The sequence below is a fragment of the Chenopodium album genome, chromosome 1 (genome assembly GCF_948465745.1).
Source record: "Chenopodium album chromosome 1, dcCheAlbu1.1, whole genome shotgun sequence".
NCBI classification, from domain to species: Eukaryota; Viridiplantae; Streptophyta; class Magnoliopsida; order Caryophyllales; family Amaranthaceae; genus Chenopodium; species Chenopodium album.
This window is the reverse complement of record NC_137834.1, coordinates 1,197,645-1,219,551: the sequence shown is the minus strand read 5'-3', so window position 1 is coordinate 1,219,551 and position 21,907 is coordinate 1,197,645. Positions and strand designations below refer to the sequence as shown.

Sequence of the window (21,907 nt, the reverse complement as noted above, 5' to 3'; positions counted from 1 at the left end):
ATCCACTCAAAAAATTGTATGAGACAACGAATCGAGAATATGCCGAATTGTCATATTTATGTATTTGGATTCTTAGCTCTTCCCCGATTAATTCTTGTTTGATTTTGTTGAATTCATTTTCATTATCGTTCATTGTCAATTGTATATGTCATATGGCTTATATTAATGAAATTTATTGTCCTTTAGGACTTCTTTAAAAAATATATATATATTAATTTTGACACACCTATTGAAAGAAAACACATACTAAAATCAACCAAAGGTCATAATAGACTAAATTTGAAAGATTTTGGCCATACTTTAGTCATTTACTGAATACGAAATGCGAATTATTACTTAACATTTACCTATATTCATATGTGTATTTTAAAAAATTATTTAGGTTCATGTGAAAGTTGGTAAATTCTCCGTACATGTTTAAACCAATAATATTTTACTTAATTTAGTAATGTTTTTCTTTCTTATATAATAAAAAGTCGATATTTAGACATAAAAAAAATGAAATATTTAAAGTACATTTTAAAAATGCAAAGGATAACACTTTAAATAGGTGACGAGAGGCATTTATCACACTAACTGAGACAGACATACAGTACAAATTATAGAGTATTTCACTCTAGAGTCACCTTTTACCAATTGGAGTTTATGTAGGTGCCATGGAGCACGCAATATCGATGTACATAGTGCAATTTCTCTATGATCACTACATATTTGTTAACTAATTAATATGTATTTTTATATTAATTTTTTTATATAATTTTTTAAATAGATATTAAAAGACTATAAAAGGATGAAGTACAAAATAATGATGCAAGTATACGGAGTACAATGTATATTCCATATACATGCATGCATACAAATTTTTGGCTTTTTTAAAACGTTAAAAGGTAGAATTATGCATGGTGAGTCAAGGGAGTGTGTTTGGGGGTAGTGGTGGGAAAATGCCTTCTTAAGTATTGGAAAGGAGGGTCCAACCAGCCGACCGAGTCGGTGGAGTTTAAAATATGCTAAGCTAAAATACAACGTTTTTATTATTATTGGAATTAGACCTCACTTTTTTGACTTATTACACTAATTTAATGACGTAATGTTGGTTGATTAAGACTTATAATCAAGTCGTATGTTTTCTACCAAAAAAAATTATAAATATTAGGTTGTATTTCAATACTTCATATGTCGTTAATAGGCAACTATTCTTTTTTGGTATTTTGGCATTGAGAATTAGTGAATTACACATAATTTGCATTCCATAGGAAATGACGACTTATTTGGTAATTGGTACTCCGTAAGTATTAGAAGAGTAATTAGCGTTATCAACTTATCATAAAGGGCTCTACGCGTGCCTCTGCTACTAGTACTACTTGTAGAAATTCATTCTATTTTGCTATTAATAACGAATTAAGAGATTTTTATTTTATTTTTTAAGAAAATAACAAAACTAGTTGCAAAAGTCAACTACTCAATTTTAACATTTTAATCTTCATCTACCACCATATCTTACTCGGTAGTACTAAAAAAAAAAAACAAAAAACAAAAAACCCTCAAACTTTATAGACAGATCGAGTAATCAATTAGATGATTAACTAGTTTAGTTATTTAAAGTATTGAGGAGTAGTATTCAAGACTTGAGATCAAATCTCGTCTATATTATTACCTTTGCGGTTTTTTCTCTATATAATACATACTGAATAATCAAGATTTAAAATATTTGATCAATAAAATATCCTATGATACCCAAATGAAATGATCTTAAAATATGCAAACCAATTAATGTTGTAGTAATCCATTGTCCAAATGTTAATTAAGATTATTGGCGTGCATAAATTGAGTTATATGATGCACGAATTGAAATATGCATGAACATCATTTCTAGATTTTGTTTTAAATGATTGACAATATATAATACAAGTATGAAATGTATACATGTTAACCAAATGAATAATCGTTCATTTGACACCATCGGAGTAATTTCCTCTTCCTAATTTCTTCGTTTTTCCCAAACAAGATGTTGGCACTGTTCGCAAACTAAGGAATCAAGGAAGGTGTGCAATCAATATCATTGAACTTACTAGGAAATTAATATAAGTACAAGAGACACTTACTAATAATATTAAGTTATTAGCAACAGAGATTCGTATCATAAAACAATTAATGACAAATAAACATAATCCAATCAAATAATATTATTTTTCTAAAGTTGTCTTGTCAATGTGAGCATATTGCAAGCATTATGTGATTTTGTGATACAAATTCTTAAATGGACCTAATTCACATTAATTTATTGTGGACCACTAACATTAGAGAAAGTATGGTTGTTTTATTTATAAAAAAAAGGGGTCACTATAATTAAAAAAAAAAAAAAGTCACTATGTTGAAATAAAAATCATTTTGGTAATATATAGGCCTAAGTGGTTTTTTTGTAATAAAATATTTTATATATTGATCAATATGAATAATAAAAGGCCACTATGTTAAAATTAGGATAATAGTGTCGTATTTCAAGTCACAATATTATTAAACGTTGTAGTAGTTTTAATAAAGGTTACTATGTTAAAAATAATGGTCACTATGTTCAATATAATGTCAGTTGCGTGTGTATAGACCTCGGCTCCACAATAATATTATTGTGGACCAGGTCCACGCAAGTCTTTTTGATTTTGTGAATATGTTTTTGTTTTGTGTAGGTGAACTTGCTGCTTCTTACCGATCAAGAGCCCCATATATAAAATGTTTTTTTGTTTAGATCACTTATGAAAAGAAAGATTTGGTATAATAGTAAAAAATAAAAGCTAAAATTAGTTAAAATCATTTACAACGAGCTAAGTAGTACACGTAATTCATGCATAATAAATTTTAAGAACAATTTTGTAATGACTACATTGCTACAATACTCAAGGAAAATGCTATACATAGCCCATGACTACATAAGTATTTAAAACACTATTGATAATTGTTTAATTTTAGAAAATCATGACACAAACAAACTAATTATACTAATTTACGCGTGTTTTTGTCATAAATTCCTAATTTTATACAATTTTCAAGAGTGGTTTTAATGCTACCCCTACACCCTTCATTAAATTGAACAAAAAAATAAAAAATAAATAAATAAATTTAAGTTGGACATTAGATATAAATGTTTTCTACCTCCTCTTTGGCTCTTTCATTCCCTCTATTTTCATGAATCAGAGCTAGTTCTCTCATTTCATTCAAGACTTTAAGCTATTTACATGGCTAATTAAGTAATTAACGTAATTTTATTCTCATCTTTATTTTATTTTCCGTGGTAATGGACATTCTTGATTTGAGTAAAAAGTTCTTTAACAATTAACATGCTATCTTGATGGTGTAAAAAATAAAAAATAAATAAATAAATAAAAAGCTATCTTGATTTGCAAAATTGCAGTAGGCATTCTTCATCACTTTAATATAAATTGTTTCAAACAAATTCTTATAAGTGGTTGGCATCACAGTGTGATAAACTGTTGAATTTTGAAACAATATGAAATGGGTTTGGGCATCCCGAACAAGGAGGAGGAGAGTTGGGTCCACAAACAAGGCTTTGGAGCTTCCATACTAAAACCAATTGACAATAGTAGGAGTAACTCCTCTACTTTATAAAGTGAAACCATTGATAGAGGACCAATTCAACCAAAAGCTTAAGCTGATGACCTAGGAATATGTTTTATACTCTATCAACCATCCCTCCTCTTTCTCTAATATGGGACACTCACAAGTAGAATACAATGGGTTTCAACATAAACCATTTTAGAGATTAATTCGTTAGTGTAATAGGGGTAACTCGGTCAGTGTTACATGAGTTATTTCGTCGGTGTTATATGGGTTAGTCAGTCAGTATTACATGGATTACTCGATCAGTGTTAAAAGGGATTACTCGATTAATGTTACAGGGGTTACTTATGTTTTTTTTTTTTTATAAACGGACCCATGATGTGGCTTGCCGTACATAAAACACACTAAAAAATAAATACGTAGTATAAGGAACATGATTATTTACTCATAATGTCTATTTTAAACGTCTAAAACGATATAACTCAAAATATAAAATACGTAACATCTATATATTATACTAAAAGACAAGCGCCTCAATGTGAGGATGACAAATGTCACTCTCTCATTGGCTTATCTTAAGTATTAAATATATCTATATAATTATTGTTTACATATTCAAGCATAGTTATTTTTGTTAAACTTCAAACAATAAAAGCAAGTTTCTATACATGCATAAGATTTTCATGATTTCCTAACATAAATATTGATTTAATTTTTTTATATTAAATATATACTTTCCAATACTACAAATAATCTCCAATCTTTATTTATAGTCAAGTTAAAGAATAATAACTAACTTGAAGCAATATGATTAAAGTGACATAATTAAGGAAACAAATATTTCGCATTTTGAAAGGCTAATGTTTTTTTTTTTTTTTTTTTTTTTTATGAAAATTAAATTAAATCGATAAGAATTTAGTTTGACGTCAATTATGAAATCAATACAAACATTTAAAAAAAATCAGATGTACAATAAAATATTGTGCACCTATTATAAAAGCTACCCTGTAATGAATGAAAGTTATTTATGCTTTATTGATAAAAGTTACCCAAAATAGTCTACAAGTTATTCTAAATTCAATTCAAGTAATCGGATGAATACAAAAGTTTTTGATAAAGATACAAAATAGTGTAAAAATTACTTTTATCGTTTGTTGTACTCCTTAACAAATACTGAATGCTGAGCCGAAATGTTGTCTTGGAAAAAAATACATAATTTTGAACATAAATTTAATTTTAACCGGCCTTTCATTTTCTATACAATGTCTTTTACAATGACCTTTTGTTTTTCTTGCATAAAAAATAAAAAAAAATAAAAAAATAAAAAACTGAACCAATAACCAATCAAAACAAGAAGAATAAAAGTTAAATTGAATTAGACATTTGACGGAAAAGGGATAGATATAAAATCATGTTTTAAATTGTAATATTCATAGTAACAATGCTATTACTTATGAATTATTTAGAAAAACTAACATTTTGGTTTAAAAATCGTGCATTGCTCATGTACTATACTAGATATACAACAATTATGTGCAATAATTTATGTTGTTTTATACATAATAATACTTTTAACTATAATAGTATGTGTATATACTATAATATTTTTTATAATATAAAAAAGTATATGTATATAATATAATATTTTATAACACGTGTCCTCCATACCAAGTGTTTGGTTGTTGGTGTAGTGGTGATTGAGACTACACTTGGTAGAGAGGACATGTGATCGCTCCCCTGCAACAACAATCGGAAGGAGAGTGGAACCTAATAGCCTAGAAAAGATCCTCAAATCTGGATTAGCCCAAAGGGTGAACCGGATAGAACACCCAAAACTCAATGCATATATGACGGGAATTAACTTATCCTTTATCTATCTTATACAAACTCCAAAGTCTAAATTTTTTTTCAAAATATAATAATATTTGTAAATTTTTGTTATTATGAAAGATATAAACCTATCAAAATGTATATATAGTTAAATTGTTTAATAACTTATATCGAATGTGTAGTTTTATTAAAATTATTTGCATGTAATCATTAAATGTGTTGGATGTTGTGTAGCTATGCAATGTCCAAAACTTTAGTTGAGCGACTTTGATTTAGTGATTGTACGGTAAAAAGATATTGACTTCGATCTTGAAACTTAATAGTCTAATAAATTCTAAATAGAAAAATTAAAAGAAAAGGAAATGAAAATAGTAAATGACTTAAATATTGAAATAAACATAACCTTTTAAATCAATTTAGCGAATTCAAGAGACAATTTTAAGGCTTTTAAAATTAAATGGGGAAAAATATATGTAAAAAGAACATTTTTAGATATATAAATGTCCATGCACTATTATAAGAGTTTTGTTAACCATTTTATAATTAAGGTAGGGATAAATCTTAGTAATATATACTCCGTATACTTTATTTATATAAAATTATCAGTATCCATACCTATATACGAAGTATTTGTGTTGTATTTGTTTTAAAAAAAAAAGTATTTGTGTTGTATACTATATTTAATCAGCTGTTGGTTATATATATATATATATATATATATATATATATATATATATATATATGACTATTTTATAATATATAGTTTTTGGCACAATGCTTAACTTAGGAAAATATATGTTCTGGTAGGTCAAGTATAAGGTTATTATTGTGTCTATAGATTTAATGAGTACGACGGGTAAATAAAACATGTATATATTAGATTGATTGTAGCTACTGATGCGGATGGTATGATAAGAAAATTTTAGTTTTTTCTCAACGGGAGATATAAATAAATTAGTCCACTTCTTATATAGCTACGTGGAGTATTATTCAATTATTTTTTAATTAATAAAATAACATTATAAAAAATTAAAAGAAATTCAAATAACATAAAATACTATTCAAATAACGTTCCTTTAACTTTTTTTTTATTGACCATTAGTAACCAAGTCCTTTAATAGTAAATGAATTACCTTTGTTTTTATTTTTATTTTTCCTACGGGTTTAATAGTTTGATTTATAAACCGTGCATCGCACGGGCACTATGCTAGTTTTAAATAAAAGTTTAGACATTACATAGTTTATGTTCATAATTTTAAATAAAGAAACAAGACCGAATTCTAAAGGGTTTTGAACTAAACCGGACCGAAGATCCTTTTAAAAATTTCTCATCCAGACCAAACCGATTTCTTCGGTCTGGCCCGTATCAAAATTGCTTTCCTTTAAACCCAACTGGCCTTCTCCGTATCAAAGGCAGCGAAAACAACACACAATAATAAACACCAAAACCCAAAACCCCAGCTTTAATAGTTAATATACTCAATTCAGGTCGAATTATACAGAAGTTCATTCATCGTTGGAATTCGCTCAAACTACCACAGAAATTCTTTCTCCAATCTTAGCAATCTAGCGTTTCTCAATCATACCACGGCTCCATTCTTACAGCCTTTTAGGTACCTTACTCGATTGATTTTCCCGTTTTTAACTACGTATTATACACTAATTGTTCACTTGTTGAGTTGATTTTGTTGTTAATTGAGCCGTTTATGTTATTTAATCTAGTTGATTAGTGTGTATGTTCTTTCAAATGGTTGATTTGTTATTAAATTTATCAAATTCATAGGTAGTTAGCGTTTCTGATTTTTTTAGGAATTGATAATATTGAATTTCTGATTTTTTTTTTTTTTTTTTTTTTTGTTTGGAATTGATTAGTTTGGATAATTGCATTTCTGATTTCTTGAAATAGATTTCCGGAGGTACGTAAGGAATTACTTGTATGTATGCCTTACTTTAATCCCACTAATCGTTTTGCTTCGGTTGACAAAAAAATAAATTGATCCAACTTGCCGAATTCTATCCTATTGAGTTTCCAAGTAATGAATTGAATTCTATCCTATTGAGTTTCCAACTTGCCGAATTCTCTTGATAATTTCATTGTTGCTATATGATGAGAGGTTTTGGAATTTGAAGAGTCTTATTGAGCTTTCCGTGAAACTTGTTGAGACGGGAAAGCATGAAACCCATGAACGAGTGTACTTGCTTTTGAAGTTGATTCTAACTCTTTGCAACGACAAGTGTAAAAAGAGTATTTTCTGGAATGACGTTAGTGAAAGATAAATTGCATAATAACATGAGAGATCAAATGTTGACTGATTGCTTGGTTACTTATATAGAGAGATATGTTTTTGAATGTTGACATAAATGGTATTAGATCGATATCAAAACATGAAAACTTGTAGAGAGCAATTTTAGTTTTTTTTTTATTTTTATTTTATTTGGTTGTAATATGGATATGTAAATACTACGTAATTTAATACTTTTGGAATGTATTTATTTATTTATTTTTGTTAATTATTAGTTTTTTTAATATTCTTGCATTAATTATTGACTAGTTGCGGTAGTGACCCCTGGATCCGCCATTCTCAATTTGCAGAATTTGCATGGTTTTTTGTTAGGGTAATTTGGAAACCATCACCAACAATGGCAGAAACCGACCCAAGCAAATTGGTATGCAGCGCTTGCATTTCTCTCGGCCTTTACATGGACGACGATGGCCGCTTCTACTGCTCCAACTGCAAATCCCAAGCCGCCGACATCATCGACAAGGCCAACGCCGACGAAGATTTCGTCGACAAAGGCATCCGTGGCGGCACCATCTACAACGCCGCCAACAGACGCGCTGCCCCTGTTCCTGCTCCCGCCACTGAACCCCACGACAACCATCTGGGTCCCACTGAACCCGCCGATTTTGGGAAGAACCTTAAAGGGGGCACATTCAATGTACAAGATTACTACAATGCTATTCGTAAGAGATATGTTTTGGGTCTTCAGTTGATGGTTCAGTTTCAGTGTGAATCTCTTGTGCAGAATTTTGGTATTACTTGATTTGTGGGATTGCTGCTTCTATTTGGTTGCACTTTGTTGCTTCTACTCGGGTTTTTGCTGATGATTGGGCTGATAAAACTATCATGGATTCTGAAACTGGTAAAAAAGTTATTATTTGTGAATTTTGATGTTTTTGTTTTGTTGATGATTAGGGTACGGTTGCGTTGATTATTTTGCAAATGTCTTATACTATTGACTTGTGTTGAAAACGAGTATGGTTGCATTGGTTATTTGGAGAAGTCTATTGGTTATGGTTGCAATTTGTTATCTTGAGAATTCCATGTGCTATTGATTCGTGCCAAAAAAAGTGTAGTGATTGATTTATTGGGTATGACTGCATTGGTTATCTTGAGATTGTCATTTACTATTGACTTGTGCCAAATGTAGTGTAGTGATTGATTTATCGTGTATGGTTGCATAAGTTGAATTGGGTATGGTTGCAATTTGTTCTTTTGAGAATTCCATGTGATATTGACTCGTGCAAATATAGTGTAGGGATTGACTAGTGTCACTTGAGTAAGTTTTTTAAGGCATTAGATATGCTAGGTGGTATATCATGCAGTATTAAGCTTAAGTTGAGACCAGTTTGTTTGAAGCCTTTGTTTTCTCAGTCATTTCAACATTTGTCCATATATTTGTTAGTTATTTAGCCTACTTATTCATGTAGAGGGCCTTCATTTTGTTTTCAGGTGAAAAGAGACGCCAAGTTGGAAAGCATTGTTTAAAAGAGCATCGAAATATGCATAAAGAACGTATGGTAATAATTTGGATTAGATCTTTGAAAAAAACGATACCCTTATCGTGCTCCTTGGCTGTTTCATTTTTGGCCTGTCATATCGCTAAAGAACCGGTTCTTCCAACCGACATTATAAAATGGTCTATTGAAGGGAAGCTTCCTTATTTTGGTGCTTTTCCTAAGATTGCTGAATCCATCTTACAGATTGAGAGATACCATCAACATGCTTTGGTTGTATGTCCATTAAAAGCAAGTTCTATGTTTAAGCCTAAACAACTTCCTTTACAGAAGTTGGAATCAATGGCAGCATCTATAGCTCAATCTGTAGGCCTGAATTTGCCCCCAGTCAACTTTTACCGAATAGCTTATCGTTATCTAAAGCAGTTATCTCTTCCTGTGGAAAAAATTCTTCCATATGCCTGCCGCATACAAGAGTGGTCAATGCCTCCTGATTTATGGTTGTCTGCAAGTGAGGAAAAGCTTCCATCTCGTGTTTGTGTGATGTCAATACTGATTGTCACAATTAGGATTCTGTATAATCTCAATGGCTTTGGCAAGTGGGAATCTACTCTGTCTCCTCCTATTGTCTCCTCAAAGGATGGTCAGGCAGCAAGTTTTGAGAAGTCCAATGCAAAGAAGGGGGCTGAAGAAGCATCTACAAATTTGGGTGGAGAACCTGAGACAAATTTGTCGTCTGTTCATAAATTTGAATCTGGTAGCACTGAGCTTTTGCGCAACCTTGAAAAGAAATACAATGATTTGAGTGATAAATTTGGTAATGTTGGAGCACTTTTTCCAAATGAAAAAAATATTCAGTGCCCTAGCTGTCTACTTCCAAATATATATGTATTTTTTGTTGTGTTGTTTGCTTTGTTTCTTTCTCATTGCCCTTTTAATATTCTCTCGATTTGGCAGAATATTCCAAAGATTTACCGACCTATCTTCAGTATTGCAAGGATGTCGTATTTGCTGGTGTTGAGCCATTATACAAGGATCCTACTTTTATAGAAGAACTTTGGGATTTTTACAAGAAAAATCGAGAGGTACATTGATTAATTTTTCTGATAAGCCATAGCCTTTCTTTATGAAAATATATATCTGCATTGGCTACTATCTTCGATTTACTTTTTTTTATTAATTAGATGATGCTGACCTGATTTATGCCTTCATGAAGTGGTTGGTGCTATGGCTTGAATACTTTGTTACTCTTAAAACTCCAATATCATGCCAAATCCTTCGTTTTTTATTCATCCAACATCTAATACAGATAAGGATGCTTGGGTGGGATCTTTGAAACTCAATAGGGAAATATGTAATGATTTCTTCATTTTTGTTGGATACTTCTAAGAATTCAGTTCTTTGGAAAAGTCTGAACAACATCAATTGAGCAGTTAGTTCTGAGCTTAGGTTTTACAAAGAGGAATATTTAACATGGAAGCACTGACTTCTTCACAGCAACATAGTGTATTTGGTGAAGTGCAAGAATCAGTGCACCAAAACAAGCTACCTGATCTGATTCATCACTTCAGTCCTTTTTTGTCCTTCTAAATTAATTCAATGAATAATAGCTCAATTACTTTGGTAGAATGAATGTGAATATTTCATTATAGTTCTCCCTTCAACACTTTTATTTTATTTTATTTTTTAATTTTTTTTAGAGAAGGGTTTTGTACATATATTCAAAGTTTCAAACTTTAATATGGGTGGGGTATCCTATCAAATAATAAGGTAGGGTAAAGCATGTGATTGTTTAAGTATTTTTATATGGAAAGTGGTCAGTGGAGGAGCATATGGCTTGCTTTGAAAAAGAGAGATAAATATGAGTTAATGTTTGTACCCTTAAGGGAATTAAATAGATGATTTTTATCCCAAAAAAGAGATGTGAAACAATTTAGAACACCCTTATTAGGTAACATCAACAACAATTAAAGGCCTTAGTCCCAAAATGATTTGGATCAGCTAATATGAATCGTCATAAGGAACCGTCCACAAAAAATGGAATACATCCAGAATATTGATTAAATAACAGTGGGCAGAAAAAAAGAAATGGCTGTGTAAAGTAAGAACAATTAAAGGGTATACAAATTAATATAAGAGTTTTAATGGAGTGCTAAGTAAGTGTGAATAAATTGAGGGATGGAGGTGTTTGTAGCTGTTATTATACTAGTCAAAACAAACATGGTTTAAATGATTTATAAGTACTCGTGGTGCCTCAAGTCTGTGATGTGTGTGCCACTATGTTATGCTTTGGGCTTCGATTTGTTTGCCTATGCTTAAACATATATGGGAACAATTTGTAGGGTGGTCCAGATTTTCCAGTAGTTTAGAATTTACTGTGAATTCTTGTTTTTGCCAAACTGGTAAGTGGTAACTAGCTTTAGTAACTGTTAGATGGTAGAATTTTAGTTTCTTTATTGAATTAAGTCACTTCTATTGTACTGAGAATATATTGTACATCTTTGTTCTTATCATTGGATTTTTTATTTTTTTTTGAAAGAATCATTGTTTTTTTTTTTTTTTTTTAATTAACAAGGAAGTTCTCTTCAGGACATCAAAACATATGGGGAGTTTGAATCTGGATCAAATCAGAAGAGGCCAAGGGACAATGATAAATTTTGCAGTACCCCGTCAAAGGACTGCAAGAAGCATAGAGATAAAGAAATTTCCAGCTCTTCAGCAGCTGATAATGGGTTTCAGTCTAACTATAACAGCCCCAACTGGGATCCAAGTGCTGATAATACTCAGCAAAGTTCACAAACATGTCAATTTCCAGCAACTATGGATAGAGATGAGGATTCATCTCAAAATTTGGAAGATATAGCTCTTAAATATCTGAAAATAGATACGGAAGAACACCGTTTCTGTTACATACCACCAAGGGTGGAAGTCAAGAGACGTGACCACCTACACTATTCACGGAAGAGGGGTGATGGCTCTTTAGGTTACATTGCCCATGCTGATTACTATATCCTACTTAGAGCTTGTGCAAAAGTGGTCCAGGTGGATATTCGTATTATGCATATCAGTATACTCAGTCTAGAAAGAAGATTGGGATGGATTGAAAAGTGGATTGATCATAGTTTGGTGGAAAAATGTTCTGGTGGCCCTAATGTGGATGATTCAGAAGATGAATCTGTTAATTTATCTAATATTAGTATATAATGTTTTATCTGCCCAGCCATATTGTGTGTGGTAGAGCGGTGCTTTCTTTCTTTGTTGATGGGAAAAATTGCCGGACTTTGGGGATCATCAGCTAATGAAGTCGTCAGCAGTCATTAGTGAGAGGTAGAGACAATTTTCCAGTGTTTGCTCACAAGAATGAATATCAAGAAGAGGTTTCCCAGTGTGCGCAATCAAGTGAGATATCCCTGCTGTCTTTTACTCTCCTAGAGTTGAAAAGGTGTGGTGTGAGGGTAGTTTTGTGCAGGTCAAGCTTGAAGAGAAACAGCTTCCAGCTGCTGATTGGTCAGGCTGCAGAATTTCCCAGAGCTGCTACAGTTGTGTTGCGTTTTGGGGGGGGGGGGATAAATATCAAAGAACTGCATGTTTGCACTTTGAGATGGTCTTTTGTTGTGTACAGCAGGCAGCAGAAGTGTGCAGATTTCTTTTAGTTGTGTAGGGTTTTGGGTGGATGATTATCATAAACTGCAAGAGGACACTGTGAGACAGTTTTTTGTTATGGTTCGGCTGGCTGTAAGCTGTCTTGCAGAATACCAACATTACCAAGAGTCAGTAAGCATAAATGGTTCTGATTCAGCATGGTGCAGACTGGGGCAGTGACTCTTGGTAGCTCTTTTCAGCGTGTCAATCAAGGATAAACACTGATGGTGTGTTCTAGGCTCATTTGGTTTGTGGATAAGGGTTGTTTTCCGTAATCAAAGAAGCTTGCAAGCTAGTGAAAGAGCTGTGAGAAGTCTTTGATTTTTGAGGCAAGGCTCGAACTCGAGCAATAGTGCAGCGAGCCAAGCCTGAGCTACCCAAGCTCGGTCTCGGCTCGGCTCGTTAACACCCCTACTTGACTGCATGAAGGTAATAGAATATTTGAATTCTTGGTTACTTGCTATTTTGTGTTTATAGTACATCTTCCTAGAAGAATTAGTATTCTTTGATAATTTATAGCTTATAACCCTCGTATAGGTTTTATTAGGCATGTTCAATACTGTTTAATTTTTTCCATCTTTTATGCAGATTTGTGTAGCCTGTATATAGAATAATGCTGTTCACATCAAGGCAAATTTAAGCAGTTGCTGATGCATTTGATATCGGTTCCCTTAATCTTAGCTTTGTATGGGTAAGTGACTTGGTTCATGTGCTAAGTTATTGCTTTGTTGTTCCTTGATTAATTAAACCTTTCTTTTTAAAATATTTTTACACTTTTCTTCTCTTTTTAATGTTAAATGGCAATTATGGCATGCATATCTCCAGTAGTTTTAAATGCAAGTTCATTCTGATTCCAAGCTGTCATATACTCATCCAGATTCTTAAACCAAATCAAAGTATATGTATGTATTGTGGAAATGATTCTAACTGGGCTTAAGGCTTAAATCTTAACAAACATATGTTTTCTATAAGGTCTCTGTTATGGACCAGATTTCGCAGTCACAATCACACTAATTTATACGAATTTAAGGCGAAAGCTTGAGTATTGAAAGGAAGATAAATATAGGTTTAGGCTATAACTCTCATGAGGCTACAAATCTCACGTCAAGTCACTCAATTCTGGATGGTTGCTACTGCTAAACAAAATGTCTTATATACTACGGCTACTCTCAAGCAATTACAATGCCCTAATATTAATTTAAGTTGTCTTCTAGCCTACAAAAGCATAACAAGGTGCAGTGGCCATGGCACCAAGAAAAATCAGTTTTCTTCTTTCCTTATTTGGCTTGCTACCAAAGTCTACTGTTCTTCTTGTCCTTCTCCTTTTTGCTCTTGCTGCTTTCCACCATTTTACTTCTGGTTATGATCTTTGTCAACCCTGGGCCTCCTTGTATAAACCCGTATTGGATTGTGGGCCATCTAGGTCTGGGCCGATTGTGGATTCATAGCAGTCTCATGCTTAATTATGTGAGCGGATTTTATCAATATAAACCTGATAGGAGTATCCTTTGTTAAATTGGTCTCTTCTTTTTTTTTTTTTTTTTTTTTTTTTTGTTGTTGTTGTTGAAATTGGTCTATTGTTGCTCTCATTGCACACCTTGGGTTGGTTGTTTCCACTGGCAGGATGGACTGAATCTCTGTTCCATGGACTTTGCCTAAGATACTTAGAAAGACTTTGCCTAAGATACTTAGAAAGACTAAAGATTTATCGTGTAATCTTGAATATACTTGATTTGAATCTTGTTGGATTGCCATTATGCCCGAGATTTGCTTCAGATTTCTGATTTATTCACTAAGGTTTTTATACTCTTTACCTGTTAATTGTACTACCTCCGTTAAATGTTATGTGCAACTTTGCAATATTTTATATCTCACAAATAATACCCCAAAGTTGCACATAACATTTAACGGAGGTAGTACATTTTAGTCAAGAATGATGCAGTGTTCATGTTCAGAAAATTGAAAAAAAAAATGTCAGATATTCTGAGGAATTCTTTCCTGTTGCAAATGTGTCCTGTAACTCTGTAAGAGTTGCCTATGAAATTGAAGAGGTAGTTGGTGGCGGTGGCGGCGGCTGCTGCTGTGTGGTTAAGGAAGGAGCAAGAGGTGGAGAAGTGTCACCTTGAGAGTAAAATTTTATTCCAACCTTGGGGAAATACAAGTATACCAGTACAACTCCCAATATGAGCATTAGTACTCTGTCCACCCTTTGGGTAATGTAACCTTAATACTAGCGTAATAACCCCCCACCCCCCCCCCCCCCCCCCCCCCCCCCTCAATAATCCAAGTGTGCACTAAATCTCTCTTCATGAGCTGTACTGCTGTAACTACTCTAATTAAAAGCGAGATTATGTACTTTATAATTTCGGTCTTTTGCAAGTTTTTTCACTCATCTTTGTTCTCAGGCACCACCTGGGTTCACAGCCACAAGATTATCAAGTCATCCAACATTTTACTTGATATGCAGCTATAATCATCGTCTTGTGGAATGTGTTTCAGCAACAATGCTTCAGCAAGCTACCAGTCTCAGTTGACAGCTCCCATTGACCACGGCTACTTGATCTGTGCTTGCTGTGGATGAGTTATTAATAAATGTGAATTCTACTGGCTTATTCATAATACTACATTATCCTGGATGTTACCGCTAAGATATGAGACACATCTATTTTATTTGTTCTTTTCTTTCTGATCTGTGGCTGACATTATACCCTTATAAGAGAATTCAAGTTATTCTCGCGGTGTTAGTTCTGTAAACAGGAACTGATGAAGCTATGAAGAACAATTTTGAAATTCGTCACAATCTAGCAGTAATGTTGTTTTCTTAACTGATTGTTTAAATGCATAGTTGTAACCAGAACTAAACAATAAATTGGGATCATTACAAATTTACAACGTATAACAACTTACAATGATTTGACATAAAATATGAATAGAATATCTACTCGATGTAGGAGATAAAAAATCCATAAACAGATAAAAAAATCCATAAACTTTTATCCAAAAAATAAATTGTAAAATATTACTCGCAATCTTGCATTATTACTCAAAACAGACAAATAAAGTTCGTGGTAATGGAAAAAGGGTTCCAGTGTCTAGTACTCTAGTAGACCTAAAAAAGTACATGTTAAGTTTGGTCATGTTCTTATTACATGTTGTAACTTGTTTGTTTGTACAAGTAACATACGCATTACTTTCACAGTTTCACCAAACTGCTCTCATTAATTCAGATATGTTAGAAAAGTTTCGGACATGAAATTTAGCATCATAAAAAAATACTCATATATATATATAAGGGTCATTTATTTCAGAATTTCACCTTTTTTTTTTTTTAAAGAAAAAAAAAATACATGGAGTATATTGGTCTTGTAGTATAATACGAAGTATAATAAAGTGGTGAATTATGAAAGATTGATGGAACTCTGTAACTCACCATACAGTTTCATAAGATGACTGCCACTTTAACATAAATGCAGAAACGTCGCTTGCAACTTAACTCTATTCCAACCATAACTCTTACAAGTATGCTTATATTTTAGCTCTAATTTCTTTTTAAAAAAACAAGTACGTAGTACATTGCATCACATTTTCAACAAAGAATGTGCATCTAATACCACCATCTAAGCAATATATCAACAATTTAATGTTTGTCACTTAAAAACCATTAAATAACAACAGCAAATTGAGCTTAAATAACAAATTCATTACAAAGTACTTCGAATGTACTACTCCATAAAACTTCATTGATTCTAATATTAACTCTTGGAGTTTAATCATATAACTGATCATCATTTAGACCTTTTCAAAATAGTGGAGGGGGTAATCACCATCCCCAAACACTTCTAATCTGCCAATAAAATTTTCATTCTTATCTTATAAGGTTGTTTAACTTCGGCTTCTTTACTAAAATTCTGAATTCTAAGTTAATACATAGATTCTTATATCTTAAATTGATTGTATTTAAATTTCTAATAATATTTTAGGATTAAGTTTTCGAAGATTAATCTCAAGTAGGTTATGGATTCTTTAGAAACTACAAACTATATTTTCACATTTTAAATCAGTATAATTGGTTAATTCAACTTGAGCTTATTATGAATAATGATACTTCGTATTTTGGATTCTGAAAAATGGGTTTAATTACTCTGTATTTCCTATATTTTTTTTACTATCTGTCTGTATTTTATCACATGATAAATTAGCCTTTTTTTAAAGGTAAGGGAAATTGTCCAAACAGGGTAGTACTCCTTACTTGGGGCAATTGTCACCACTTAGGCCAGTTTTGATATACTGAAAACAGCTAAATTGAACTGAACTGATTGGAGTTGAACTAAATTCATATTAAGCTGATGAAAACAGGCCCTTAAGTACCCAAACCCAAGTGATCTATCAATGACCAAGATGAAGCTTGGGTGAAACTAAGTGGAGGTCCGAACCAACTGATGTTGAAGAATCAATTGATGAGAATGTGGTTAGGGGTGAAATGCCACTTGAACCCAGAGCTAGCTGGTTCTCCCCGGAATGTGCTGAGGCACAATAGTTGACTGGACAGGGGTAAAGCACTGTTTTAGTGTGGGCCGCGAGAGCGGTACCAAATCGAGGCAAACTCTAAAAACTATATATGACCTCCAAACAATGGGGTCAAGGTTGGCCAATGAAATGACAGGGGATAAGCTTCATCGACGAGAGTTAAGGAAATGGCCCGGATCACCAGCTAAGGCCTCTAAATGACCACTAAGTGATAAAGGAGGTAGGGGTGCAAAGACATCCTGGAGGTTTGCCTAGAAGAAGCTACCCTTGAAAGAGTGCATAATAACTCACTAATCGAGTGCTCTTGCACCGAAGATGAAAGGGGCTAAGCAATTTGTCAAAACTATGGGATGTAACAAAGCATCGGTAGGGGAGTGTTCCGTGTTAGGGAGAAACGCACGTGCATGTTGCGTTGGACAAAGAGGAAGTGAGAATGTCGGCTTGAGTAACACAAAAATCGGCGAGAATCCAATCCCCCGAAAACCTTAGGGTTCTTCCTCTAGGTTCATCCTTGGAGAATGAGTCAGGGTCTAAGATCAGGCTGAAAGGCGTAGTCGTAGGACAACAGGTGAATATTCCTGTACTACCCCTTGTTGGTCTCGAGAGATAGAGAAGGATAGGTTAGGCGAAAGATGGTTATTGGTTCAAGGACGCAAGGTGACCTTATTTTTCAGGGTAAGAAGGGGTAGAGAAAATGCCTGGAGCCAAAGTTCAAGTACCAAGCACTGAAGTAACCCATGCCATACTCCTAGTAAAAGCTCGAATAATGACCTTTAACAAAAGGTACTTGTACCTGAAACTGACACGTGTGGGTAGGTAGAGAAAACCTAGGGGCGAAAGACAACTCTCTCTAAGGAACTCAGCAAAATAGTCCCGTAACTTCGAGAGAAAAGGTGCCCCTTCACAAGAGGGTTTGAAGAGACCAGGCCGGGGTGACTGTTTACCAAAAACACAGGTCTCCGAAAAGTCATAAGACAATGTATGGGGATGACACCTTTCCGGTGCTGGAAGGTCAAGGAAGTTGGTGACCTGATAATAGGGGAGTCGGTGACCGAAGCCCCGATGAACGGCTACTGTAACTATAATGGTTCTAAGGTAGAGAAATTCCTTGTCGGGTAAGTTCTAACCTGCACAAAAGGCGTAACGATCTTGACATTGTCTCGAAGAGAGAGTTGGTGAAATAGACATGTATGTGAAGATAGATATAGACTACCTACACTCGGACATAAAGATCCTATGAAGGATAAGAGCTAAAATTCTAACCTTGTGTCAAAACCCACAGATCAAGAGACACTCTCCGGTAGATATTTTCTATGGGACATATGCCTTCCTTACCTATGCTAAATTAGCTATAAGACACTTGGAGAGTGAGGATTGAAGAATCAACATGATAACCGACTTGCATACAAGTTTAGCGATTTTCTATTCAAGCTAAGGCATTATATATTTATAAATATAATCTTTTTTTTTACAACTATATTTATACTGTTATACATATACTCCCTTGTTCATACATCGTCACATATTCACATTGTTATACTTGATCATTGTATATGAGAGCAATGTATTTAAATTAATAATGCAACAACCAGGGGCGGATCTATTAAGGTGCACAGTGAGTCACGTGACTCACTAGCACAAAAAAAAAAAAAAAAAAAAAAAAAACCCAAAGAGACCGTCTATTACAAATAGGCGGTCTCTTTGTTTCTCCTTATTTGAGATTAGCCCACTGTCAGTTTTTTAACATCAAAGAGACCGCCTATTAAAATATCACATAGGTGGTCTCTTTGTTTCTGCTATTGACATCACGTCATTAGAAACCTGTTATCTAGATAACAGGTCTCTTTTTGTCAGTCATAATAACTTTTTGCGCTGCTTTCATATTTCATTAAAGAGACCTGTTATATTTAATAACCGGTCTCTTAAGTTATTAAACTTTTTTTTAAAAAAATAATTCTTGTTTTAAAGTAAAAATCATAAAGTTAGTTTAATGTAATAGCTTTGTAGTATGTATTTTTATATCCTATTTTTGAATTGAAATCATTTTGGTGAAATATAATATTTTTATATAATCTTTGGATTGAAACAAGTGATCAATTATTAATGGTGACTCATAAGTTCGAAAATCTTGGATCCGCCACTGGCAACAACTAAACTTTAAAACCCGATTTAAGAAAAGACAAAGTATAAACAATGACAAAAAAGAAAAAAAAGAGTAGGATTATAAGACGATGACACGATTGACAAAAATTGACGTGACTAGCTACCATAGTAATTTGATTTTAGTGATATCCCTCAATTGGTTTACAAGTTGTCAACTACTATGCTCAACACCAATGATCATCATCAAATTAGAATTCATTTTTAATCATTTCAATATTGAATTTTCATTATAATCTTCTAGATGGACAATCAGATAGTGTTTACCGACTTAATAACCAACAAAAATTCGACATGTGTCATCTCTATACATAAATCCTAATTAAAGAAAAAGGCAACTTGTCTTCTAAGATTAGATATTTTATATTAATATAATTTAATTTGATTTATTACCTCTTTTGGATAATTTATTTTATAATGTTATATAATGATTGCACTTTTTCTGTGTTATTACTACTAATCCACTACATATCGCAAAAAACTCCATTGTAAATTAATTTACTGGTGAAATGTTCCCGTCTTAGGGAGCAAGAAGGATGAAATAGGCTTAATTACTTATTTCTTTATTTTTTTTTTTTACTTTATTTATGGTCCATGCAAAGAAGTATTCATGATTTTTAATAAGTGTTGTAAAATGCTTCTTAGCTATACTGGCCACTTTTCCTTCTACTACTAGAGTACAAGGGAATCGTTGTCTTAAGTTTCCTCATTTTTCTATAGAGTAAGAGTCTGCTGTCTTCGGTTTATTTTCACTTCAGTTCAGCTCCAACCAGTTCAGTTTAGTTCAGTTCCTAATTTCCTTCTCTCATAAAATATTCAGTTCAATTCATTTCAATTCAGTTCAGTTGCAATCAGTTCAATTTAGTAAATCATAACATGCCCTAATTCTTGTGTAAAACAGTTACAGAGTATATGATACGATAAAAGTAATGTGTACAGTACTTCATACATAAGTAATATAATTAAATAATAGATTGTTTAAATCTTATGATATTATACTGTTCCATATTGTAAATTATAGACACTAAATTATAGTGTGTTGAGCTGAGGTTAAAATAGAGACACTGTAATTCTATAAAATAATAAAGTGTAGGATAATGTTGATCTTATTTGAAAAGAAAATTAAGAAAATTTATTTTATTTTATTTGTTAATGTCATTATTCGTACATTATTTTGATGTAGTACTAGACACAATAAATTTACATTTCTGTTGCAGATATTAACTGTTTAACTCACTATTTCAGTTAACTTGTTAAATTGTATAAACCCCCTATAGTCTACCACTCATACACTGTATTCAGATCAGATTAAGTTATTGTAAAACATCCAAAGTACAGTAGATTATACTTGTTAGAAGCAATAATATGTTGATTCTAGTAGATGGACTAAACTATCAATTTTATAATTCTAAGAGTTCTCTTTCGACCATTGCATTGGGCTATTCCAATGTTCCACTATTCACACATCAAACTCTTTTGATCATTTTTTGTGATTAGTGTATCACGAAAAACATAGTCACGTATGATCTTGTTATATTTAAATAATATTTATACTAGTAATTCATATATTACGTACGTATCTTTTTTATATACAATAGTACTGAACTATAAAAGATATTAACAGTAAAAAAAATGTGCATTAAATTAACAAAAGTGAAATACCTAACGTTGCAATTAAAAACAAACTAGAGAAATACCTAAAGTTGAAGTTTATAAATGGTTTTTGCCTATTAACCTCTTTTTTAAATGCCCATTTCTTTACCTAATTGAGTAATTTGTATCACCTTCTTTTCACTCATGTAAGTCTAAAACTTATTTTAAATTCCATTTATTTAAACACCTTTTTATGTAAGAAAATAAAAACATTTGAATAACCATTGTTTTACTATTAAAATCCAAAAGTTCAATTTACAATGAGGTACTCCAATAGTGTAAAAATATTAAAATTCTGAAATTTGAACATGTATAGTAGGTAAGTGAAATTCAAATTTAAAAATGCAAAAATGTCACAAGACAATCACAAATAATTCACATGAGAGGGGTGAAGATACAGAAGCAAACAGGATATACTATTATGATAAATAACAACATCAGTACTACTACGAGTATTGATTTAGGATGCAATAAATATGGGCCATATCATCATTTTTATTTATTTATTTTGCAGCAAGCAAGCAGCCAAATCAATATTCCACATTCTTTAATGTATTTCAGCATAACCAATTACTACTTACTCCCGTATACACGTAATTTGGTACATGTTCATGTATTGTATATTTGTATTCATCAAATTAAAGTTCCACCGATGATATATGGACTATCATTATATACTCCCTCCGTTTTTCTAAATTAGTTACATCAAGGCTTAACCGATGAGGGCTTAGTTTTTGTTCGTTCTCTTCAAATTATTCTTAAAAAATTTCAGTGTGTAGAATA

The 21,907-nt window shown here is 32.4% G+C and overlaps 1 pseudogene across 1 annotated transcript; it reads left to right on the top strand.

Moving 5' to 3' along the window:
* The first annotated feature begins 6,833 nt into the window (after positions 1-6,833).
* On the top strand, positions 6,834-15,597 carry LOC145639439 (TATA box-binding protein-associated factor RNA polymerase I subunit B-like; annotated as a pseudogene). The gene is made up of 7 exons (XR_014114885.1): positions 6,834-7,016; positions 7,997-8,547; positions 9,138-9,959; positions 10,100-10,227; positions 11,732-13,213; positions 13,373-13,475; positions 15,190-15,597. The product of XR_014114885.1 is annotated as a TATA box-binding protein-associated factor RNA polymerase I subunit B-like (transcript).
* Positions 15,598-21,907: the final 6,310 nt, after the last annotated feature.